Raw genomic sequence first — 22842 nt, forward strand, 5'->3', positions numbered from 1 at the left:
GAGCTTCTCCATTTGGCACGATCTTACCCTCGGGGAACATTTAGAAACACTTGGAGACATATTCAGTTGTCACAACCAGGTCATTACTGCTGACATGCAGTGGGTGGTGACCAGGGATGGTATAAACATATTACAATGCAGAGGACACTCCCTTACAAGGGAGAATTTTCAGGCTCAATATATCCAATGTGTTGGGGGTGGAGACAACTTGCTTTAGATTCTTTAACGGAGCAAGTATTTAAGTGGGACTCCCTGCTTACCAATTCCTTATCCTGTTAAAATAAGATATCTCAACAAGATAGATATACATTGTCTGTCTAGCTGTGCTCTAGCCTATTCATCTCAACCCTCCACCCCTAGTAATGGAATATAGCTGTAGCCTCTGACCATGGATATATATGACAGGTAGGTGAACTAGCGGATGCATTAAAGTCGATGGTCTCAGTCATGATAAATCTAGCAAATTGGTATTGCTAAGCAGCAGAATGGAATCAGATAAGTAAAAAAATGAGTGGTTATTGGGAGCGAATGAAGAGTTATAACAATGCTGATTTGATGATGAGAATTGGGCTCTGTGGACAAGAGGAAGTATCTTATGCTTTAAAAAAGCTTCTGAGTACATATTAAACATGAATGTTAATCTGCAACTCATTGCAAAAGCACTAATTATAATGCCATCTTCGAAAAATTTTATTGTATTATTTTTATTTCTTCACATTAGTATGAATATAGAATACTTTCTGTGTGCATGTGTGTGAAAGAATGTAACCAAACATACAACATTATGTATGCTAGATTTGTGTATATTTTATTATTTATGGAGGTAGAAAGTAGAAGAGAACTAAAGAATTGAACAAACAGCATTTTTAATACAGCAAAGTCAAATAACATTTTATTTTAAATAAAGACTAAAAGAGCAACTCAGTGGATACACAATGCAGATGAGGTCTTTACTACATATATGTGGCTGCGATTTAGATTACATAACAAGCTACAGGGAAATGCTGAAAAAAATGCTCAGCCTTGGCAAGTTTGACAGTCAAAGCTACCTTTGAAGTATCTCATATTTTTGTATTGGATTCTCTCTTCATTTGCATGGTTCCTAATTCTAGCTACATATATGTTTTATGTGCATATGCACACATTTTTAAAGAATAAATTCTGAGTAATTGAACTGAGGAAAAAACAGGACATTTAAATTGTTAATATAAAACCACTCAAATGGCCCCAAATATCCATAGTAATTTTCATCCTTATTCATAAGTTTACAACTACATTTATATTAACAACATTTCAGGATAGATGATAAGCTGATTAGTTAGTGAAAAGTCATTGATTATATTTCTATTATTATTTTTAATTTGCTGTTGTATAGTTTTGCACGTTAATATGTTAAAAGGCCAGAAAATAAAAATTTTTTTTTGATTCTCTATCTTATTCCTCCAACATCTGGGAAAAGTGAGTGTCCCATGAAATCTACTGTGGTTAAGGGCTAAGGAAGCTATGTCTTAGTGTGCCTGCATTGTGATGGTGTGGACTACCTAAACTGAGAATGTTTCCCAGAGAAAATAAAACCAGAGGGGTATTATCAATGGTTTGAGATTTCTAGTTTTTATGAAAATATTATTATATTTTCTAGACACAGTACAGAAATGTTAATACTAAAACCTTACACATGCAGAGATAGGAAATTCTGAATGTATATTCTTGGGGGCAGCTTTATTTAAAATAAGCTACCACATAGTGATTGGACATTCAACTCACAGCTAAGTTTCCTTTGAAATGAGTAGTTTAAATTAGACACAGATATTTCACAAAATGGTGTTTTAAAATTGGCACTTAGGCAGCTTTGTTATCAATAGTAGCAAAATCACCACGGTAAGAAACCCCCTGGTACATTCACGATAAAACAAACACAATATTAATATAAATTATGCAAATAAAGAGAAAAAATGTCAGTCGAGTGGGATGAAAATAAGCCAGGAGATTATAGGCACACTAACATTGGCAGAGAAGAAAACAAGCTACACATGGAAGTTAACACCACCTTTCCGCCTCTGCTCACACCACCTCCCTTCTGAGGCTCGTGCCTGCCCCACAGAGCTGATCAATACTACCCGTGAACTTTCACACCGGCTCTAACACAGCTTCCTCCAGGGACACACAGGATAGGGATGACTGTTCATGTCTCTAAATTCTCTTATCACTTCTACCTCTCTTGTGTCACATATCACATCTGTCTTAGAGTTGCTTTGTACATTTTTCTATCATCTTGCTTAGATTGCTATCTCTAGGAGGGCAGTCTCTGAATTTTTCATCATTTTATTCCCTTAGTCTTTACAGAGCACTTTGACCACAATGGGTTCTAAAACGGTGCTGAGTGAATAAGTGAATGATGAGGAAGAATTGAAGACACGGGATTTGCTCTTGAAGCATTTTAAATGTTTGAAGAAGCAAAAGAAAAGCTTGCTTTAAAGTCTTTGAAATTATAGGCGGTGTGATACACCTCCTTTCCTAATCCCTCACCGATCAAATGCTTAACTCCATGTGTTAAGGAGATTATGAATTAAGTTTAGAAATGTTTAGAAACAGTTTTTAAAAGCTAGTGTTAATAAAAAGGAAATAATATATCTTAACTTGTGTACATTGAATATGTTTAAATCCAGTATTTTATAGACAGATAAAATCATAAACACAATATGGTGAAGGAGGTTTATAGGTTGACTGGAAGTCTTTAAATCTCTCTGTTCAATGAGATTTATGTGACTATTAGGATTATGTTAATGTATTTTTAAAATATTTAATTGCTGTTCTATTTTAGTAAGTAAGCATAATCCCATATCTATTTAAGCTTTAAATAAGATTAGTAATAGTCTAGAAAAGTACTGTAAAATAGTTGTGTTGTATTATTATGTGTAGTATGTGGAATGTGCCAATTTTTTTTTTAAGATTTTCTTTATTTACTCATGAGAGACACAGAGAGAGAGAGAGACAGAGACAGAGACACAGGCAGAGGAAGAAGCAGACTCCCTGCAAGGAGCTGGATGTGGGACTCAATCCTGGATCTCAGGATCACACCCGAAGCCAAAAGCAGGTAGGTGCTCAACCGCTGAGCCACCCGGGCGTCCTGGAATGCACCAAATATATAAAAGTTTGGTGGGTGTGCCACAAATGTATTGAGGACATAATGCAAACATTTTAATATTTTAAAAGCCAGTATCGAATGTTCATGAAAGCAAAATGGAACTGATTCTAGAAAGATCAGAGTTGTCATTTAAATGCAAAGATCTGTCTTTTAGGAAATATTTCTATCAGATATCTTTACATTTTCACTTGAACTTATTTTACTCAGCAGATATTTGGAAAATATCACAAACTGTTTCTTTTAATCATATTTGTCAAATTATTAGCAAAGAAAATGAAACATAAAGTAACAAGTTTCCACTTTTTCTTAGGGAATGATAACTATTTACTGAATAGTTTATGAATATCACTTTGTAACTCATGAAGGGATGTTTATATTAGTAGCTCAAAACTACCATAAATACAAAAATGCATTCTTTTACACACTGTGTGTGTTCTAATCAAAGAAAGGGCATTTTCTTGGTCTGAGTTTACTCCTTTATATGCAAATATTATGTTAATAATATGAGGCTTAGTCTTAAAATAATCAGTAAAACCTAAATACCAAATTAAGTCAAGAGAATAAATGCAAAAAGGCACACGTTTTTGACATAAATTGTTAGAATATGCTTACATCAAATGGAAAGTAGATGCTACTTTAATGAAATTTATATTTCAATGCCTTCAATGAAGAAAATTTTAAAAGGGAAGAGAAACCAGAGAAAATGTGATAAAATTTGATATTGCCAGAGAATGTGACAGAAAATGGAAAGAGCCCTGTATTTTATGAGATTGGTAGTGTTTTTCATTATGGTACCCACAATGAGAACAATATCCAATATATTCAGTGCTTTTACTTCAGTGTAACTTTGAGCACACATGTATAAATTAATGTTTTCCATTTTGTAACTCATTTTGAAGGTGAGTTGTTGCAAGAAGTCTACATGGAAGTTTTGGCTTGATGGCTGGATGGCTTTCTACCTATTAAAAGCTACTATAGATATATCTACTCTTTATATTTTTGACAATTTAATAAATTACTGAATAAGTAAAGGACTTTTTGAGTACTTTTCTTCTATAATTAGAATGAATGCTAATCTTATTTCATAAGTCCCTTTATGTTCCTTTGTCTTGTCTCCCTCTGGAAAATATGGACATGCATGCAGATGCACACGTGCGTGCACACACACACAGACTCACATGCTACATATAGAAGTTAGTTTTTAAGGGCTTATGTGAACAGTCCTCTGTCTCAGAGTGAAGGCTGGTGGACTAAATCATGCATTTGTCCCTGAAGCCACAATAACAGATCATTACAGAACTAGAAACCATGCAAAAATTTAAGATATTTTAATTGGATTAGGAAGTAATAATTCTGACTTCTTTTTCCAAGTTTAAAAGAAATACTCATTTTCTACAGGGCTTTGGGCAGCAATAATAAATTTTATCTTACATCTCTATTTTTCAATATTTTTAGAAATTCAATAAGAAAAGTAAATTATATGTTTTCACTTTCCTTTTTTTTCAGAATTGCCATGAGCTTAAAGTAAAATAATTATCAAATGTCTAAATGATCTATATAAAAATCACTGAACAAAATCTATAATAAGCAAGCAATAACAAGATAGAATGTTTAGGAGGACAAGAAAAATTTCTCATTTAAAATATCACCATAAATTACTTTGTATTTTTAATACTGAATTAGAATAACTTTTTTTGATCTTCCAAAAATATGAATACATTTAATGTACACAACTCTAAAACCCATCTTATCTTAATAAATGTTAAAAATAAAATATCTATCTCAAATATAAATGATTAAATTACTTTCTGTTTTGGTTAATAGTATATGGTCAGGATCTATCTTAAAAAGGAAATAATGTGTACCGAAATAAATTCCAAAATCAAGAATTTTTTGTCTTTTTTTTTTTTTTAAGATTTATTTACTTATTTATTCAGAGAGAGAGAGAGAGAGGCAGAGACACAGGCAGAGGGAGAAGCAGGCTCCATGCAGGGAGCCGGACGTGGGACTCCATCCCGGGTCTCCAGGGTCATGCCCCGGGCTGCAGGCAGCGCTAAATCGCTGTGCCACCGGGGCTGCCCGAAATTTTTGTCTTTTTAATATAAATTTTGTCCAGCCATTTTCTGACCCATTGTGGCAAGCTCTTTAAGACTCTAGTAATTGAGTTGGATTTAAAGGAATAACTGCCCCCAAACACCTACTAATATCTAAGGTTGGAACACAGGGTAGTGAAAAAGTCAGATTTCTTTGCTGTATTTTCCCTTTCAGGTTTATGACTGCATCACAAGTAGGATAAGAGAACCGGACACGAGGGGGTTGATCATTTCTGTTGCTTATTGAAATGGTCTAAACCAAAGGGCTTCTATTTTTCTATGTCCTCACAAAGGTTTGAGTTCACAATACTTGTTTCCATGAGGTAGAGGTAACAAAAAGCATCAGAAATGAATACATTTTATAAATATCTACTTGTGGAACTTTATTTTTTTTTCTCATTTCCCTTATGTTTCGGATACTTTGCAAAAACATCAATGGAAATTTAAAAAAAAAGTTGGAAGTTATTTATAACACTCATGTTACAATTAGAAAAAAAAATGAGGTTCAAAGTTCACAAGCTCCTCCAGGCGTAAGAAATGATTTTAATAAATTCCCTAAGAATTGAAAATGTCTCCAAGGCATAGAATCTGTCCTACTTCTTCCAAATCTATATTTTCTTTCTGATCAGCATATAAAACAATTAATTACTCATCTCACATCTAACAGAAATGCCCTGTTTCTGTGTTTCACCATGCTGAAATACCAGACAAAATGAGATTCTGGATTGAAGCAATAGGAACAACCAAGCAAATTCAATTCAGTTATGCCTCTGCTTTCCATCTCCTAAATAACCACAGGTAAATAAATAAATAAAACACTCACCTCTGCCCTCTAAGAATGGGTAAGGAAATAATATGCCTATTAGTCGCCTTGAAAGCATTACCACTATAAGCCCTATAGATCGATCCATTCTGAGCTTTCCCCTTGGGATAGGGGTCTGATCATAAAGTCCATTTAAATACTCCCTTCTGTATGTAATTCTTAAAATCTTGTCTCCTTTTACTGCCACCCCTGCCTACATACCCACAAATATTCAATGAGCTTGAGTCTCAGTAGGCAAGCAAGAAATGAACATTTTAATATCATCTAACAAGATGCCTTCATGCAAAGGTTAAAAGAAAGCAGTTTCCTTCTGTTACAAATGTTTTGCATTTCCTCAAAATGCATTTATCAAAATGCATGCATTTTAAAATATCATAGGAGATCTATTAAAAGATGATTGATGAATTGTTTTGCAGTTGCATAGCTCAAAGCATTTCCTTTTATACAGCTAAGACATTACCCAAAGGGCACTAGCTTTAGTAAAATAAAAAACAAATTTTGAGTCTCTTGCCAGGTGGTGGCAAATAATGCCTTCCTAGCTTATGAGCTTTAGTGCACCAGTGATAGTAACTGTCACTCACCCATAGAATCTTTCTGCAACCCGTGCCTCTACACACTCACCTCAAGGCTTATGATGAAAAGCTGCACTAAGTAAACCTGAAAATCCCCCCTAAGCTGGCAAGAAACTCAAAGCAACTAAAAGATGATTCATTGCTTAGAACATCATTTTTCATTTGCAAGAGAGTGGAGAGCCATGGCTGAAACTACAGCTAAGAGAAAAAGGGGAAACAGGGAGAAGCAGATTATATGAGATAGGAACTCCCTTCCTTCCCTCTTTAATAATTTTCCTAGGGGTAAATTATTGATCATATCTTAGTGGAATAAAAGTCTCACTTCATTGTTGGATGTCTGATTGCTAAGGAATTCTAAGCCTCACCCCACCCTTTGCCTTCTATGCCCTACTTGCAGGCAGTAGAAGACATATAGTCTGAGTACTCTCTCCTTTGGATTCATTGGGAGATTCAAACATTGGGAGATTCTTTTCCAATGGGAGAGACCTCTCAGCCTCCAGGATCATCCCGTAGCAGCAAGAAAATTTCCAAACCAGATCTTCTTCTCTATGCCTTTTTCAGACAAGCTTGAGAGGCCTGTCCTATTTTCCTCAGAAGCCTCATTCTGTGAGTAACACAGCTTTTTACAGTCTTGGTCCATGTGTGGCTTCATCACTTTTATCATCTTAAACAAATTTTGAGTGGTAGCCCATCCTGTTTCCTCAGGTTATCCACAAGATTTAGTCAGTTTAAAATTTACTACATTAATTTTATCTATAGAAGAGAAATTTAAGGATATCAATCAAAATTTAAATCAATAAAACCTGTTTGAAGCATTCTCTGGAGCCTACAACCTAACTACAATGTTGCACAGAATACTATATAATTTTATGCATAAACATTACTCTTCCAAGAGAACAGATATGGCCTTATAAAATAGAAGCTACTCACAATTATATATAAGCAGTGATTTTGAAACAGAAAGTTAGAAATAGCCCATCCTTCACAAAGTTTGTAAACCAGCCTTAAATTAGCTCAGTCCATGAGAGTCAAAACCTTGACACACACACACACACACACACACACACACACACACACACACACACACATCTGTTCTGTAAGATGATAACCTTCCCTAGAGCCTAAATTGTGTGTCCATTCTTTCATATACATAGTCTAACATATAATCAAATAAAATAATTACCCACAGCGTCAGATGACAAAATGAGATTAAATAAAGAATAATTTTAAAAAATCAGCCAGAGTCATTGGACATTTCAGCTAGTTTATTAGAAATAGATTGTACATAAATTGAGGTAAATACATTTAGGTAAATAGAGAACAGAGTCTAAGATTTCAGGTTTATTTTGGAATAAAAGTCACATGGAAATATTCAAACTAGACAGTCCAATAAATATAAAAAAACTTAATAAATGAGATTAGAAAAAATATTAGATCTAGCTGAAGAGGAAGCTAGCAAACTCAAAAGCAGATCCATAGAACTTATCCAGGTTGAAGAATAGAGAAGGAGAGGAAAAAACTAGAACAATGTTTAAAGAATCAAGGTATAACAAAATGCATTTATGGTCTTAGAAAGAAAAGAGAAAGAGAATGGGAAGAAACAGTATTTGGAAAGTTGCTAAAATTTTATGAAAACTGATGAAAGACTTTAATCTTCAGGTACAAAGTGTCACAGGCTACATTAAGAAAACTGTGAAGAAAAATTATATGTAGGCACTTTCTGATAAATATTCTTAAAACTAGTGACAAGAAAAAAACTGAAAAGAACTAGAGGGAAAAGGAATGCATTGTCTTCAAATGTGTGACAATAGAATGAAAGCTTAAAATTCCACCAAGAACTGTAAGAAGCTATAAAACAATGAAACATCATCTTCACGGAGCTGAAAGTAAATCAGTGCCAATTTAAAATGAGTCAGAACTATCTTTCAATAATAAAAAGGCAAAAAAAATGAAAGCATAATAGATTAATTTCCAGAAAATAAGACACATGGGTTATTTCTCTCCAGCAAAGCCATAGTAAGAAGAATGTAAAAGGGAATTCCTACGACACAATGAACATCATCCATATGGCACTAAAGAAATACATGAAGAAAAGAGGCACATCAAAACTATAAAAATGTGAGGAAATCAAAATAAATGTAAATAATAATAAAGATTCATTGCTAAATTTTGCATACCAACAGAATAAAAATACATGAAAATAATAGAAGGGAAATTTGGAAGGTGATAAATGGAGTTGACATTCCTTAAGATCCATGCATTTTCAATAAAGTAAAAAATACCAAGTTGTAACAATTTTTAATATGTCAAAAATGACTTCCATTATGGGAAAAAAGCTAAGACTCCATTTTACTCGATTCTGTAAGTTACATCTAAAAGAAAACAAGACAAAACAAAACACATAAAACAACTGCCAGAACATTCTGGAAAAAAAAAAAAAAAAAAAAAACAATCTGGCCCAAAACCCAGTATTTGAGGTATGAATCACTGGTGAACTGTTTTGTTTTGTTTTTCACCTCTTATAGGTACCCTCCTGAGTAATAGAGTTTCCTACAACCTGCTAAATAATAGCAGATAGAAGTTGTGACCTCACCATCAGTCCTGCAGTCACTGAGAATGCACGGTAGGTCTCTGTTGAGTATCCCCAGTCCAGACTAAGAGAAAATGATCTTCACCCCTCCCTCTCTCAACTAGACAGTTGGCGAAGGATCACAGAGAGGAGGGAGCTGGATAAATTGAAATACTGGGCTCACACCGATCTAGCCTATAGGTGAAACTAACCAGAATCAACAGAGCTAAAGCTTTGAGAAATTTATATATATATATATATATATATATATATATATATATATATATATAGAGAGAGAGAGAGAGAGAGAGAGAGAGGAGAGAGAGAGATATATATTTTATGTATTTATTCATGAGAGAGAGAGAGAGAGGCAGAGAGAGAAGCAGGCTCCATTCAGGAAGCCCAATGTGGGACTCGATCCTGGTACTCCAGGATTATGCCCTGAGCCAAAGGCAGATACTCAGCCGCTGAGCCACCTAGGCTTCCTGAGAATGGAACTATATTACGCAATGCTGCCAAGGCTTCAGATTGGCCTCTATTTATCATCTAAACTGTATTCTATGGAATACCATGGCAAAGACTTTGAAAGCTATATCAACATTTAAATCATAGTCCAAAGTGGGACATAACTGAGTTGTTGCCTGCTAAAGTACAAAATTTAAATAAGAACTATTGTTTCCTAATAAAATTTTGAAAATGTCTAGGATTCAAATAAGAAATATTGGCATACGAAGAACCTGGGAAACCTAAAGTCCAAAGATAAGACAACCAACAAAAATTAACCCCAAGAAGACAAAGACATCATAAGTACTTGACAAGATCTTTAAAGCAGTTGTCATAAAAAATGCTATGGTAAGCAATCATCCATACTCTTAAAATAAGTAAAAAAAAAATTAAAAAATCTTTGCAAAGCAAGAAAATGTAAGGAATAACCACATAGAAACTTCAGATCTCACCAATACAAACTTCACTGGAAGTGAAGACATAGGAAAGAAGCAGTGAATTTAGAATGGATCCATAGATTTTGTTAACTCTGAACAGCAGAGAAAGAAGTTAAGAAAAATAAATATTCAGGAATCAGTGGGAATATATTTAGTCATCAGAGTCCCAGAAGGCCTAGAAAGTTACTGTGGATTTAAAAAATAATGATTGTACACATCCCATATTTATCAAAAGGCATAAAAGTGGAGATTCAAGAAGCCCAGTGATCCTCAAAGGTGATAAACCTAAAAATGTCCATATCCAGATACATCATACATTCAGATTTCTGGAAGAAAACTCTAGGGCAGCGTGAATCACTTTTAGGGGAATAGTGATTTGGTAGGAGAACAAAGATTCCAATATTCATGTAAGTAGGTGGTACAACCTTTTCTAGAGGCTGGAAGAAAGTGGCACAACATTTTTAAAATATGAAGAGAAATGGACTGTCAATCCCAGATTCCATATATAATGAGAATAAAAGCATATCTCAAAGACATTTCCAATTGAAGGATAACTAAAATATTTTGTCACTAGCAGACCCACTCCAAAAGAATCAGAAAAAGTAATTCTTCATACATAAATCATAACATAATTGGAATATCAAGGATGAAATAAATATCAAGTATTTAGAATTCTTCTTTTGTGATTTTAAATTATTTTTGATGGTTGAAGGCCAAAATTGTAGTTCACTGATAGCATTTATGTTGTAGGTAGAGATATTTATGTGTCACTGTATTAGCTGGATGGGAGATTATGAAAACTAGTAGTCCCCACTGAAATGGTAAGATATTAATATGAGTAAACTGATATTTACAATGTATATGTGTATACTATAAATCATTAAACTACTAAAAAATTATCCAAAAACGTGCTTAGAATAATAAATAAAGCAAAAAGGAATACAAAAAATATTCAAGTAGTTCCAAACAAAACAAAGAAAAACATTTATTATCTGGCCTTTTAAATAAAAAGATTGTTCCATCTTGATTTGGGTGTGGATCCACACCTGGATCACCTAGGTGTGTGCACTTGCTCCGCCACTTATCTGCTATATGACTTGGGGCAAATTACTTCACCTTTTTGCACCTAGATTTTCTTCTCTGTAACTGGAGATTATATACATCTTAATCGTAAATTGAAAAACATGCTTAGAGTGGTGTCTGGCACATATTAAATGTTATAAAATGACAACGATAGTAATGGGACTGTCATTCAATGCCGTACAATGGCTGTTGTAAAAAGAAACCACCACAAATGCAACGCCACTCTCTCTGCAGCTACCACGTGTTTTTGATCCCTTATAATATATAATGACTGACATTGCAACTGCTGTTTTTCTTCACACTAAAAAAAAAAAAAAAAAAAAAAAAAGCATTGGCAGAACTTCTCAAAATTTGAGTTTTTATATTAACCATACCTCCTACAGTGTTGCTTTCAGTTTTTTACCATGTGGACCTCATAACATCCATGCATTTCCTGAGTAAAATCATAGAAAAAAGAAAACCAATGATATTGACCAATAATGTTTTTCTGAATACTTGTAATATTAATTCATATGTAAGCATTGCTGTAGGAAAATTAACCTCATGATAAGGACGTATGGCAAACTTTTTTTTTTTTTTTTTTTTTTTTGCTTTTCTCGTTTATATACTCTTTCCGAAGCATCACATATTTTAAAAGACATGTTTTTGTGGACAAATGGGGACTTTAAAAAAGGTGGTGAAAAGGTCAATTTAGAATTATACATGATAAGATTTCAGATGAAGGGAATGGATTAAATTAAACCGCAAAACAAGGAGTAAAACGCTAGAGAACATTTTAACAGCCTTGGCATAGGAAAGGCATTTCTGGCTGTAAAATATTTAGTGCATATAAATGAATGATTAATAAACTATATTGTTAATACTGAAATAATACAATACATTTACCAGCCAGTAAAATATTATTTGTAATTCAATTATGGATACAGATTGGTACCTATGGCATTTCCAACACTTTGCTGTTTGTGGTACTTTCTTTCTTTCTGTTACTTTCTCCCTTTCCCCCTCTCCTTTTTTCTCCTCTCTGGGTTAGTTGAGCATCCTATATGATCCTATTTTATTTTCCTAGTTTTAATTTATACTTTATTTAAAGACAATGATCGGGTGCCCTAGATTTTGTAACATACCTTTTTAAGCAATTGAAGGCAACCTTCAAATGATGAGTTTACTTTTTTAGTAGTTCAGATCTTGTATAACAGAGTACTCCAATCACTCCTTGTTCCTATAACATTACTGTCAGTGTCTCACCTATTTGTACGATATAATCAACCAATATTTTATGGTCACTGTTGCTGGAAAGGAGCAATTATTCTTTAGATCATTTAAAAGTAGGAAAAATAGATTTTACTCCATATTGATGTTTTTGCTTCTTTATGTAGATCCAAGATAATGGACTATATTATATTCCTTTTGCCTGAGGCACTTCTTTAAACATTTTTGCAGAGAAATTCTGCTGGTAACTAATTCTCTTAGTTTGCATTTGTCAACAAGAGTCATTAGTTTTTGTTTGTTTGTTTTTTGCTTTTGAGGAATAGTTTTGTAGGGTATATAATTCCAGACTTTTTTCTTTCTATTTTTTTCAATTTAAGATTTATCCATCTATGAGAGAGAGAGAGAGAGAGAGAGAGAGAGAGAAAGTGGGGGAAGGGTGAGAGGGAGAGAGAGATAGAGAATCTCAAGCAGACTCCATGCTGATTACAGAACCCAAAACACAGCTCAGTCTCATGATGCATGAGATCATGACCTGAGCCAAAATCATGAGTAGACCCTCAACCAACTGAGCCAACCTACTGTCCCTCAACTCTTAAATATGTCATTCCACATGCTTCTTCTTGCTTCTGTAATTTCCAGGGTTAAGTCTGATAGAATTCTTAACCTTGTCTTCTACATATAATAAGGAAAGCATTTCACTTGCCCTCTAGGCTTGCTTCTTTCAAGATTTTCTCTTTTTGGTTTTCTGTAGTTTGAATATGTTTGCCTTAGTACATCTTTGCTTGCTTTGCCTTATTTGTTTTTTAGTATTTATCTTGTTTGCTAGTCTTTGAATGCTTTGGATGTGTGATTTGATCTTGTCATTAATTTTGGAAAATCCTTGACTATTAATTTTTCAGATATTTCTTCTGTTTCATTCTTTTTTCCTTTTTCTATAATTCAGTTTTGTATATGTTACATTTTTGTATATTGTCCCACAATTTCTGGATATTCTCTTCCATTTGTTTTTCATCTTTTTATTTATTTGGATTTTCTCTTTGATTTTGGTTTGAGAAGTTTCCATGAAACCACATTCAAGTTCAATGATTCTTTCCTTACCTCTGTCAAGTCTACTGAGAAACCTAATGAAGGAATTAACTTCTGCTGCTGTTTTTTTTTTTTTTTCAGATTCTGTTATTTCCTTTCAATTTCTGTTTACTGAGAGATTCCATCTATCTGCTGTCATTGTCCATCTATTCTCACATCTATTCTCATCATTTTCCCATTAGACCCCTTAACATATTATTCACAGTTATTTTACATTTCCTGTATAATAATCTCAAAATCTGTATCATATCTGACTTGGTTCTAGTGATTGTTTTATTGCTTCAGACTATTGTTTTTGGGTTTTGTTTGTTGTTGTTCTTTGTGGGGTTTTTTGTTTGTTTGGCTTTTGATTTTTGGCTTTTTTCCTCCCTTTTGGTATGTTCTTGTTGAATGTTTGGCATCTTATTTTGAGTAACAGGGACTAGGTTAAATAGGCCTTTCATATGAGGATTTATATTAATCTGGCTAGATGAGCCAAAGATGGCTTCTATGCATTAGTTGTGTACTAAACTGCTTATTTATTTCTTCCCAGTAAGCTGACACCCATTCAGTCAAAAGCTCACAAGTGCCAATTTTGTTTTTTTACAGTCTCTTTTAAGGTTTTCCAGAGTAACAGAACAAAGAGGTGATAGAATCAATAAGATACATGGAGATCGAGAGAGAGGAAGAGAGAATGGGGAAAAAAAAGAGATTTAATCAGGATTGGATCACATAGTTATGGAGGCTGAAAAGTCTTCCAATCTGTCATCTATAAACTGGAAAACCAGGAAAGCTGGTATAATTCAGTCTGTATCTAAAGTCTTGAGGATGTGGTTGCTGATGGTGTCAGGCCTGGTCTGAGTCTGAAAGTCCTGTAGCCAGGAGCATTTGTTTCTGAGTACAGGAGAAGGTGGATGCCTCAGCTCAAGCAGAGAGAGTGAATTCATCCTTCTTCCACCTTTTTATTCTATTAGAGTACTCAATGGATTGGACAGTGCCCACCCACTCTGAGGAGGGCCATGGGTTTTACTTGGGTCACCAATTCAAATACTAATATTTTTTTTTTTAGAAACATCCTCATAAATACAAATAGAAATGACATTTTACCAGCTCTCTGGGTATCCATTAGCCCATAGAATAAACATAGAATAAACATAGAAACATAGAAAAAACACAATATCCAAATATTTTTAAAATGGCCCCAAAAGCTGGATTTTTTTTTAGCCATTTAGACTCTGCTTCGCATACCCCATGAAATCTTACCCAGCATCTGCTGGCCATTGAAAAAATAAGATGTCCATTGCCAAACCGCTAGATCTCTTGGGCACAGAGACTCTCTACCATGCTAATGAGCAACATCACCTTGGCATGTAAGCCTCCTCCTCTATGCCCTTCTTTTCAAGGACTTACCTTGGTCTCCTCCCCTTCTGAAGATGGCTTCCTTGCCATAATCCTTTCATACTGTGAGAGGCTCCTCCTCCCATGCAACTGTGTCCAGGTGCAGTCCAATGAAACCTGTTTGTGTGCTATAACACTGCCTTTTGTGGCCATATCTTTTTCATTGATCACCTCCAATATCTCTTTAGCTCCCAACAAGGTTGGGTTGCATTGTTTTCAGTGTTTAATGTAACTATAAGATCCAGAAGCTTCACATTTGTTCAGAGCCCTTTATCTTCTTTCTCGACTTTGGGCTTCCCTAAATAATTTACCTTAAAAAGAGTATTGCAACCATTTCAGCTTTAATCCACTGAAGAATTTTAGGTATCAACCTAAGGTGTGGGAAAGTGGGGTCATCCTATAATTTCCTAAAGATCCCAGCCTTTTAGTGAGCCTGTAATTTAGGAATGTGACCTTTATGTGTGTTTCTCTATTGGTGAAACTTCATGTTCTCTGTTCCTATTTCCTTCTCTGTCTGTAGTACTCCCAACCTATTACTTACATCTTTTTTTTTTTTCTCAGTTGACTATGTCCCCCACACTTTGGTGAAATAGGAAAATTAGGGAGGCCTGCAGTGAGAGAAATACCTCTCATCAACTGGAATCTCATTTTGATGATGCATTTTCCCTTTGAAATAGGCTCTTTTTTATGAGGAAGCCTCTTGCATATTTCACAATGATTATGCCTTTATTCCACCAGTCATAGCCATGAGGGGATTTGTCTTGGGTCTTCACAGTAAGGACAGTTGGAGTCTTGGAGGTGGACCCCTGGCATGTGTGTAGCTTTTAAAGACTTGGCCTAGGAGTTTCCCCTTATATACCAGTCCATACAGACTCTAGCTACTCATCTGACTCACTGCGAAAATCCTCCTTTAATTCTGACTCCTAAAATTTCTGTTCCAGGTAAGCAGATCTTGGCTGTAACTCCGAATATGCCTCTCTTTACAGATTTTGGCAGTTTGCCCTACAAACTCAATTCTTTGATGGGTCCAGAAAAGTCATTGATTTTCAGTTAACCTGTTGTTTCTTTTTTTTTTTTTTTTCCTTGTAATTACAGGAATGATGACTGAAGCTTTTTACATGTGGGAGCTCAAGGACTCTAACTTTTAAAGTTACTTTTCAGCTTGAATATTGTCATCTCTATTTTCTTGGAGGCAATTTTTGTTTTTTTGTTTTATCTTTTCTCAGAAGCAATGATCTTCAATGTTAAGGTCTGTTTTTAATGGAGAAAAGTATATGCAAATTGAACAATAGGCAGATAACTACAGATTGTAAAAAACAGATCAGATAATAGAACGATATAATTCTACTGTCCAATGTCACTATTCTCAGGAACTAACCTGATTGAGAGGAGGTATGTAAGAAAAAAAAAAAAAAACTCATGCAATATCATTTGCTACTTATGGTTGTGGTCATAGAGGGGTTCCAGAACTCAGTTTGAGGTAGTCAGGAAAGATTGAAGAATTTTAAGGCTTTCAAGATTTATCATTACATTTCAAGAATTTATAATTACAATAAAAATTTTAATGAGATAGAGTGAGAGTGGAAATACATATCCTCTAATATTTAACCAGTATCAGTTAAGACCTAAGATCATTTTAGGTCTTAGGTACACAAAATTATTTCATAGGCAGAAAATGTTTTTGATCAAATAACACATTTTGGTAGAAGACGATGAGAACACATCTTTTCAAAATACAACCTCTGCAAAGTTGCTTGGTAGAATTTGCACTCAGAGTTTTTTGAATAAAGACTAATCAAGCAGCCAGTATATATATATATATATATAGACACACATGTCCCACGCATCTAGCTATAAATTGCTAAAAAACCCCACAAATACAAAGCATAGTTCCTACTCTTATGGAGTTCAAAAATGCTTTGTAGCAACTCTTTATTAATGTTGACTTTATTAATGTCACCTTTCAAGCATTTATGCTTGACAAAATCAATGTGAGGAATATGGGTATGGCTTACACTAGATAGACAAAATCTGTATCCTTAAGGAATGTTAATTCTATTCAGAGAAATAGCCAATGCACACACACATATGCAAGATTAATAATAATCTTTATGTGAATTATTCGTAAGTTACTTTATTTAAAGAATTTAAGAGTAACTTCCTTATGGAAAATATAGATGTGTACAAAAGTTTCTGAAGAAATAAAAAAAGTGGATACTTTGGGGATTATTTAAGTATTAAATGTTTAGCTTTTATTTTTATTTTTGAGAGTTTATCAAGTGTTTGGTATGAAATCATGATCCCATAGGTTTTCTAATGGTAATTATGTAGTATTTTATCCAATGATAATGACATCTTCTAACTTTTTTGTTAGTGATCCCTTTTAGAAATAGTCAGTTAAATCCATTTATATTCTATCACTACTATCTAGTTAAAAATACAATTTAAAAGTTTGAAGGCAGATACTCTTTAGGTCTTCAAAAACCATTAAAAAAGAACAGTAATTAATGATAGCAATTTCTATCATTTATTATGTATTGAATACATGGAAGATGCTTTGCTTTAAATTCAGTATCTTATGTAGACCTTATGATAGATTCACAAATTTAGTATCTCATTTCAGAATTGGTATCATTGAGAACAGGTGAGTCATCTGAAGTCAGTTAGCTAAGGAATACAAGATGTGAAATGTAACATCTAAATTTATCAAATTTCAGATTCATGTTGTTACCCAAAATGTTACACTGCCCTTTGGATGGAGTGGAAGGAAAAACTTGGAGTTTGTCTAATTGAAATAATACAATGGAAGGAAGGGAAGACAAATCAGTTCTGGGATGCTGTCCATATTCCTTCTCTGTTGCCTTAAAGTTTTTCTTTTACTTTCACAAACTTGGTTAAACTTGATATTAATTGTGTAAGTACTGAAGGAACACATTTTTTTTTTCTGTTTCCTTTTGCTGCTTTCTTCATGCAAATATTTTGGGCTTGTGATGACATGTATTCACATATCTTCTAGCTTATTGCAGATCCCTGAAGTCAGGTTTTTTTCTAAGGTTTTACAAGAGAATGCAAATAAGAATTTTAAACCAAGAAGCCTATATCAAAGAAATTTTATATGCCAGATAATATACTTTTTTTTTTGCTATAGGTAAGCAGAAATTTTGTAATAAAATTCCTAAAAAAATTATAATAAAAATTCAAGTTATAGGCATAAATACACACTTTATTTAGAAACAATACATACTAAGAATTGTGTTAATTTCATATGCTTAATTTAAGAAAAGAAAAAAATGACATATGATAGTAGCAGAATTATCCTAGGATTTTTCTTGGAAATTTCATATTTTTTAAATTTCTTGATGTTTTGAAACATCTTAACCTCAAGTGAGGATCGCTTGTGGGGTGGTCACATGTTTAGTTTAAAGATGAGCAGTGGAAGCACGTGTTTTGTGCATGAGTAGCTAATGTCCTCCAGGTGAAGTACTTTTTCCTTTTCTACTTATTGTCAACAACCAGGGTGTAACTCTTTCTCCAGGCCAAATCTATACCTTCTGCTCCTACCTGGAGGCAAATACTGTTTCTGGTTGATGCCTAACTCGATGTGATAGACTATAAGTAGGCTTTAGGGGATCAGTTTCCTGATCTTTTTGCACACCTTAGCTCTGGATCACTTTCTTTACTTGAATCCACCGTATCTGGCCCCGAACAGTCCTGGGTCTTTTGCCGCTGATAGCAGTATCCTCTGTGTGTATTCGTGAGTCATGGTTTTCTTCTTCAAGCTAACCCTCTCTTCCATCTTTCAGCAATTCCTTCTGGCTTTGGCGTACCAGAGACTTCCCGTTTATTTAACATAGACCACGCATAATTACACATGTTTGCTATCATTTCTAGCTTTGAAGCAGCTGCTGGAGAGAGATGACTCTACCTTAATTATCAACTCTTTTCCACCTGATTAATTCCCACACCTCCTTTCAAGATTCACAGTAGCTGTTATGTATTTTGAAATCGGTCTAATTAATTTCTGATACTCAGTGTTCTCATTGCACTATGATTATCTCTATTAACTGTACTAATCACTTTATAATAAAACCACTACCGCCTGTCTGCTTTAAGCTTTTGGTTCAGGGAATACAGTTGCTTGTTTTCTTATCTAAAGTCTAATCTTGAATACAAAATTGTTATTAATAAAGATCTTTTGAACTTTTAATGCAAAAAAGATTTAACATGAAATATTAAAACAATTAACATTTATTGTTAAAAGATTAATTAAAGTAAAAGAATTGGTATCCACAACATTTTTTTGTATATTCATGTTTATATTTTATATGCTTTTCAGTTGAATATTTTAATTATAAAATAACTAGTGATGGGTAAATAAAATTCAACTGTTTGCCCTGGGACTAATTGAGGTAAATGCCTAGAGTCCTTTAACGTTAAAAAACTTTCAGTGAAAGCTCTTTTAGCTTGTGATTTAGATTTACTATTATAAGGAAAGAAAAAAAAAACTTATCAATCTCTTCCTTCCCAAAGGGACAGTGAAAGAGCAGTATATTCAGCAATAGTGATAGGAGATATTTTCTTTACATTGGATGTAAGTGCAGGAAACACTGGTAATTACCAGTCTGGAGGTGAGTTAAAAAATCACTGATATAATAAGATGCAATTGAACTCTACCATCAGAAGAGACATTACTTCAGAATACCAAAATCAAAAGCTCTCTGGGCAGAAATAAACAGTCAAATCATATATACTAAGTTGCAATGTCACACGATCAGAATAAAGCCCTGTGTACCAAGCACACTCAAAGATAACATACTATTTCTTGCTTTGTTTGTTTTTCCTCATTAAAACTCTTATTTATGTCTATATTTTCAGCGATTCAATAATTAGATTTTTTTTAACCTCTAAGTCACATGTGAGTTCTTCCAGTCCTATCTTTTCATGAGTTGGAAACCTAAGACCAAAAGTCAGCAATAGTGGCAAAGCCTGCTTCTAGTCCAATGTCTTTTCTTCTAGTCCCAACCAGACGTTCCTCTGTAATCATCTTGAAGATAACCTTAACAGCAGCAGCAGCATCCTTATACCTTTCTGTTTACTTTTTAAAATATGCTTAGAAAAGAACCTTTTAACAATACTAATCCAAACATGTGAAATACTACTTATCAAAAGAGACTGAAGAATAGAAAAGGAATAGAATCCAGAATATACCCCCATAGAGCCAGATGATGGTGTGGATTCCAGACCCAGAAAAAAAAGAGGTCAGGGTACTTTTCAACAGGCAGAGTGTGCTTTAACTTAAAAAAAAAAAAAAATCAAGTAGTAGTCCAAAATGAACTCGTGGCAAATGCCAGGTGGATGGGATTGTTGAAGAGGAATAAAAGAACATGAGAGAAAAATGAAGAAAGGAAAGACAGACATGAAGAACAAAAGGAATAGAAAATAATAAGTAAGATTACAGTGGAAAGCAAAAACTTAACACTCACAATTACTTTTTTACCACATTTTTGTTCTCATTTAAGAACGTAACCATTTTGTGTAAATTTGTGGCTTGCAAGTAGTCCATAGAAAATCTGTCCTAGTCTTTAAGTATTTTGAAAAATTAGTAGGCTTTTCTTTAGAAGTTGTACTCAAAATAGAAAAATGTTACATAATAAAAATAAATAAATGAATAAAATGTAAATCATTTTAGAATCTCTAAGTACATGCAACTAATAAAATACTAGAGGCTATGCTGTCTACCACTTTGTATTACCTGCAATGAAATCATGGTAATGTATGAATAACTAATACCTGGATTTACATTGTTCTATAGGTGACCTGTATATGCTACATAGATGTTATTCTGGAAATGATTTCTATTTCTATTGCTCTGAATCTAAGAGGAGAGTCTTATAATTAAGATGGTATTTTTCCTCAGAAACATCTATGTAAGCAGAAAACCTCAGTATCACCTTAAATATTAAAATGGATTTGTCTTGAAAGGTTTGCAATATGATGAAGTAAAATCCATGGGGGAATAATGGATAGCTGAAACCGGTATTTACTTCTACGAGGTGGGCCAGGAACAGAACAAGAGGATAGTCCACGTGTTTAGAAACACACACATGTGCAGTAAGGAGCAGGGAGGGGAGACTGCATGCAAACTGCAGTAAGTGGTCCAATGCCGGGTGCTATGCCACTTTACGTTACTCCGATCTACCGTATGATGGTATACCAGGTAGATTAAAGTGGCTTGATATTTTTCAATTATGATTAAGCTCACTACTAACTAAATGAAGCATGTAAGAATACATTCATAAAAAGTATCCAAATAATACTTACAATTGCATAGTTTTCTTCATTAACAATATTTCTAAAATGGTAAGTCTATTTTTTTTTCTAAAAGCCATGGGAAAAAATCAGAGTGTTAATTTAAGAAAGCCCAACATTTCCAGCAACATTTGAACTTATTTGTAATGACTTTATTGTTTATAATATTTTATTTTTTATAATAAAATGATTTCAATTAAGTTCAAATATTTGAATGTTGCTTCCATGGAACTTCCTTCCATGGCACAGACTGAACTTCAAATAAAAAAGTGTTATTGACATATCTATGTTTAGTTATTTTAAAAATCTCAAAAGCTTTGATCATTTCAGCAAATATTGCCTTCAGTGCTTCCTTAAACTCACAGTGCAAAAAAATTGTTAAAACCTAAGTCTTGTGTATTTAGAAATTATGCCCCTTCATTTTTATCTCTTTTGATATTTCATTTGTATCACAGAGGAATTGTAATAATTAATATTTCACATTGTTTGAATAGAAATGTTCTGTGACTGTCAGGTATATTTGATGAACAAAATTCACTATAGTTCAATTATTTTTTTTCTTAAGGGGCACCTGGGTGGCTCAGTAGGTTAAGTATCTGCCTTCAGCACAGGTTATGATCTCAGGGTCCTGGGATTGAGCCCCGCACTGGGCCTCCTGCACAGCATGGAGTTTGCTTCTCCCTCTCCCTCTGCTCATCCCTTCCCCCCACCCTGCTCTTGCTCTCTCTGTCTCTCGCTTTCTCTCAAATAAGTAAACAAAATCTTAAGAAAATTTTCTTTTAATTTAACCTTAAGTATTATCAGGCAAGTCTGTCTAACTCATTTGTTAATATTTCAGTCTCTACAGTTTTGAGTGATGAACATATGTATCCTTAATCCAGTTCTATGTCCTGGTTTCCAAAAGATATAATGGTCCTGACTCCACAGATCTAAATGCTCTGTACTGATTAGATTTGCTAAATGCCAGCTCTCACTTAGGGACTAAAAGCTGAAGAGGTTGCTATTACTCTATTGAGTAATAAGTATCTAGCTTAAAATATCAAGGCTGAAAACATTGTACTTTTATCTTTCTTAACAAAATAACTGGATATTTCTTCCAATAGAAAAATTGAAAAATGTTACATTAGTTCGATAATATGCTTATTGATAAACAAGGCACTACATCTGTAAATCTTATAAAAGTTGCCAAAAGAAATTATTTTATTCTATTTTTAAAAGTCTTTTAAAATTAGAGGATGTAAACCATTTCTTGATGCACAAATTTATTCAATTAACTCTTCTAGCAAATAATTAACATGTTAACAGTCATAGAATTAAGTCCTGTGATATTCATATACGAGGTATTTACTAGCCTATTAGAATGCCACCATTATAATAATTGAGCCTATTTACATCAATTATTCATTCGAATACTGAGGATCTTAATGCAGGAAAAAAAACAGATAAGTGACCTTTGAAAAACAAACAAATTATTTATCTCAAAAGTTATTTTCCTCAGCTAAAACATAACCTTTTTGTTGGAAATATGTCATAATTAATGGGAGAATTTAAATTATTTTTTATCCCCAAAATGATGTTGGCAGATCAGTGTGTTTGTATGTGTGTGTGTGTGTGTGTGTGTGTGTGTATGTGAGC

The sequence above is a fragment of the Nyctereutes procyonoides genome, unplaced genomic scaffold (assembly GCF_905146905.1).
Source record: "Nyctereutes procyonoides isolate TBG_1078 unplaced genomic scaffold, NYPRO_anot_genome, whole genome shotgun sequence".
NCBI classification, from domain to species: domain Eukaryota; kingdom Metazoa; phylum Chordata; class Mammalia; order Carnivora; family Canidae; genus Nyctereutes; species Nyctereutes procyonoides.